Source organism: Prionailurus viverrinus, chromosome B3 (assembly GCF_022837055.1).
Source record: "Prionailurus viverrinus isolate Anna chromosome B3, UM_Priviv_1.0, whole genome shotgun sequence".
NCBI classification, from domain to species: domain Eukaryota; kingdom Metazoa; phylum Chordata; class Mammalia; order Carnivora; family Felidae; genus Prionailurus; species Prionailurus viverrinus.
Window position 1 is genome coordinate 620588 of NC_062566.1, and position 4950 is coordinate 625537.

Below are 4950 nucleotides of genomic sequence, written 5' to 3' on the forward strand. Positions count from 1 at the left end.
CTTTGGAAAAAAAAAAAATTAGGAGGTTAAGAACTGGCTCAGGGCCCTGCTTGCGTAACCCGCGTGTCAGCGGGTGTGAAATGGTTAAACACACGTCCCCAGGGAGACCCCGTGGGAGGCCTGCAGCTGCTCCAGGCAGGCGCTGGCTACAGGAGATGAGAGATTTCTAGAGCGATTCTACAGGGCGGGGGGGGGGTCCGGCGACCCCCGAGACCGTTTTGCAGCATTCTGTTTCCATCCGAGACTCAGAGCATAGGAATCTCCATCCGGGAGGACGGGGCTCTTGGCCACCGTGAAAGGCCTTCCAGGATGTGAGCGCGGACCCCTCCTCCTGACAAGCTCCTGAGAACCGAGCCCCGTTTTCTCCACCTGCCTCTACCTCCCCGGCTCCTAGGGACGGCACTCTGATGGCCTATGCGGGTCAGAACCGCGGGCGGGGGAGGCACTGGGCCCCCCTGGGCACTTTCTCCAGGGCCTCTGAGCCTTGAATGGAAGGAGGAGGAAGAGAAAGACATGTCCTTGTAATGAATGGCTGGATGAGACTATCCATGGTTTCTGCTTCTGGGTCCCCACGGCCTCCCTGGTTTCTGTCCTTTTCAGAGTCACTTCTTCAACTTTCCCTGTCATTCTGTGAGGGCCACGTCCTTCTGGTGAGCCCCCTTTGTGGTCACGGCCGGCGTCTGTTGCTTTCCCCCCACAGCACCAAGGCAGGCCCTTCTGTGAAGGCCCCCGAGCCAGTGCTCCGTGACGTTTACGAGGTGCGGAGACAGGTGTCCCCTCGATGAGGCAACGCAGGAGGAACTGAGGCGGAGGCTGCCCTGCGGTTACTGGCTCAGCCCTAAAGGAGGACCCGCGCACGGATGGGGGCCAGTGAGGGACGCCTCCGGCCACAAGAGAGAACGAGCCTATTGACAGGGAGGAGCCCGGGCCGCTCCAGGTCTTGCCAGCACTGTGCTGGGGGCCGGGGCACATGGGCGCCGCCATCGAGCCCCTTGAAAGGCTCCTGCCCTGGGTGGAATCTGTCCTGCTTCCCCCTTGGGGCCTCCATTCCCTCACCAGTCATCTGTCGTCTTCTCTTCCGTGTTGTTTGGCAGCCTTACTCCGCGTCCCCTCGCTCCCCCAGTCCTAAGGTGACTGTTTCAATTGTCCATTCGTTGCGGTCCCCATGGCCTTCCCGTCCTCCTCGCTGCCAGTAGAAGATGAGTTTCTTATTCCACAGAAAGAGTTTTGACCATCGTACAGGGACTCCTTCAACTTCCCAACACAACACCTGCACCCCCTTCCCCTCCGTGCTGCCCGGCCTGTGCGTTGTAGGATGGGTCTCAGCGTCCCTGGCCTCTGTCTGCTAAATCACCTCACCCTACCATGAGTTATGACAATCAAAATGTCTCCAGGGACACCTGGGTGGCTCAGTCCTTTAAGCGTCCTACTTCGGCTCAGGTCATGATCTCGCGGTTCATGGGTTCGAACCCCGCACTGGGCTCTGTGCTGAGCTCACAGCCCGGAGCCTGCTTCCGATTCTGTGTCTCCCTCTCTCTCTGCCCCTCCCCCACTCGCGTGCACGCATGAGCCCGCTCTCTCTCTCTCTCTCTCTCTCTCTCTCAAAAATAAATATTTTTAAAACTTCAAAAAAATGTCTCCAGACATTGCCAGATATCTCCTGGTGTATAAAGTCACGGCAGGGGAGGCCCTTCGCTCTGGACCAATCACGGTCACTCTGTCTCACGCTTGTGGCCCACATCTGATCCACAGGAAGCACACACACTTGACCAACTTTCACCTACGTCTCGAATAGAGCCCTTCGTGAGGGCCCAGCTACTGACAGGCAGCCATGGCCACGGCCACGGCCTCCCCTGTGGCCTTCCAGGTGTGCCTCGGGTACCCCTGTGTCTCCCCGGCTCCAGGGTCCACCCTTCAAGGCCCGCAGATGACCCCCCTCCACTGATCTGAGAAACGAAAAAGCACACCCCCTTCTCCCACAGGGGCGGCTTGGGTGGGCTCTTCCGTGCAAGCCTCTCCTGCAGGTTTCCTGGTTCCTCTGCCTGGGCCTATCCAACCTCGGTATAATCTGGAGGTGGGCGGGCAGTACGTGACTCAGAACTAGTGCTCTGATATTTCCCGTCCCCGCCCCGCTCAGGAGCGCCGGCATCCCACGTGGAAGTGGGGGAGCGGCCGCCCCACTTGTCAGGGGCCTCAGCCAGCGTGAGGCAGAAGGAGCTATTAGCATCCGTGGGCCCATTAGAGGGGCCTTGGCCGCTCTGCTCTGGATTCTTTCTCCCTCCTGTTTATTCAGCCCCCTCCTCCTAACCGGAACCTTAAAACGTGTTCAAATCTCTCCCCAAATTAAAACAAACAAACAAAATCAAAAACCGAAAAACCTGCTTTGACCCCGAGGCTCCTTTGCAGCTACCACCCCGATTCTCTCCTCCCCTTCAAAGCCAAACCTGTGAAAAAGCTGTCTAATCCATTGTCTCCCTGTCCTCACCTCCCCCTCACTTCCGCCCTCAGCAGGCCCCCCAAACAGGTCCCGCCAGAACGGCCATAATCCCTGCAAGGCTGAGCCCGAAAGCAGGAGGCCGGCCTGACCGCAGCCAGGACTCTGGCAGTTGGGCTCAGCAGCTGGCAATGGTGACAGATGGCCTTCCCGAGGGTTGTGAGCAGAACCGCAGACGATAGACTGGAACTTCTGAGCAGTTCCAGAAAGAATATCTGGCCTGGAGTCCTGGGAATGTGCCAACACCTCCTTGCCCTCATTGATTCATTCCTTTGTTCTCCCTCCCCCGGGTCTACTGTCTACGGACTGTCACTTGTAACAGAGTGCCGCCCCCAGGCTCTCTCCCGAGGTCCAGGAGGTGCTGGGCTCCATTGGCCCCCGACGGTCTCCACGTGGGTGGGTGCCCTGCCGGCATCTCAGACACCTCGGATTGCAATTTAAAAATGTGTCCTTGGGGCACCTGGGTGGCTTAGTCGGTTAAACATCCGACTTGGGCTCAGGTCATGATCTCACAGTCGGTGGGTTTGAGCCCCGCATCGGGCTCTGTGCTGACAGCTCGGAGCCTGGAGCCTGCTTTGGATTCTGTGTCTCCCTCTCTCTGCCCCTCTCCTGCTCATGCTCTGTCTCTATCAAAAAAAAATAAACGTTTTAAAAAATAAAAAGAAATAAAATAAAATGGAAGTTTCTTGGGGGGCTTGGGGGGCTCAGTCAGTTAAGCGTCTGACTTCAGCTCAGGTCATGATCTCACGGTCCGTAAGTTTGAGCCCCGCGTCGGGCTCTGTGCTGACAGCTCAGAGCCTGGAGCCTGTTTCAGATTCTGTGTCTCCCTCTCTCTCTGTCCCTCCCCTGCTCCTGCTCTCTCTCTCTCTCTCTCTCTCTCTGTCTCAAAAATAAATAAACATTAAAAAAATAAAAATGTGTCTCATTTTTGTTGAATTTAAGAAATATAGAAAATAACCTAAGTTTGTCTTTTTTCCCCAACCTGAATTAGAAAGGGATCGGCTCACACAGAGGATATTGGACAGAACACGAGCATTCGGCCAGGACCTAGAGACACCTAGCACAGGTGATGAGTTGTGAATAGCCTTTCTTTACGCCAATAAGGAAACTGAAATCAGACAAAGAGCTTTGATTAGCTGATTAATCAAGTTGGAGCTAGCTCCCAGCAAAGCTAAATTTAACTATGCCCTGTTCTGTATCCCAAACTGCAGACTTCCTGTGTTGTGATTTCTTCCAACTCAGTGTAATTGGAATGTTCCGTCTGGGTGATGGGTAGAGGAGGGGATCATTACACTGTTCTTCTGTGTGTTTGAAATTTTTCCTAAGAATCTAAAAAAAGAAGTAACATCTCTCTGTGTGTTTTACAAAAGTAACGAGTCTGTCTTAATTGGTTGCTTGGTGATTATCTGCGGTGTAATCCTTAACCTCCTGGTTTGAGAGAATCGCCTGGACCCATGAACATGCTTTCGCAGGACATCATGTGATGCGAATCATGTCACTGTGCACCAAAGTTGCAAATGACATCATCAACGAATTATTTTTCTTTGTGTTCCTTTTCCGTGTGCTTCCAACCATATGTGTCTATAAATGCACGTGCATGTGTGTGTGCAGGAGCTCGTGCACGTGCGTGCGTGCGTGTGTGTGTGTGTCTGTGTGTGTACTTTGAGAGTTTCTGAGCAAGGAGGAAGTAGTTCAATCTGCTTGTCTCCCAGCAGCTGTTGGCTTTTAGAATAAAGAAGGGTCTCTGCCTCATTTCTGATTCAGATGCCGCATGAGACTTGCTCTCATCCACCGTGTCTAAATTTAAACGCCTGTCTTCTCCCTCCCAGAAAACTCAGTCCCCTTCCCTGTAGCACCATAGAAAAAAACTTGGCTTCCCGTGGTGTTTAGGTTAGACCTGCAAGAGAAGTTTAAGTGTTGGGGGCAATAAAGGTCCAGAAGAGTACGCAGACTGGAGAAGAAACCTCAGAAAACGCAGGTCGGAAAGGCAGCGCCCGGACCCAGCAGCTGAGGGCATCGCTGGGGCGCATCTAAGGGCTCAGCCCTCCGCTGTTCCAACCATCACTGTTATTCCCTCCCAGTTTTCTCCCCCTCCCGTTGTCTTCCATTCAGCAGAAAAAGACAATCTCTCTTGACAAAAACTTGAGCCGCTCCACATTACCAGTTTGTATCTTTCACCTACTTTGTTTAAAGTTTCCTTCTGATACACAGTGGTCGCCCCTTATCCATGATCAGATACATCCCAAGACCCCCCCCCCCAGGGGGTGCTGACAGCACAGATCGTACCAAACCCTACAGGTCCGATGTTTTGTTTTCTATACGTCCATAACTCTGGTAAAGTTTATAAGTTAGGCACAGTAAGAGATTCACAGCAACAGCTAATGATAAAAATAGAACAATTATGGGGCTCCTGGGTGGTTCAGTCGTTTAAGCATCCGACTTGGGCTCAGGTCATG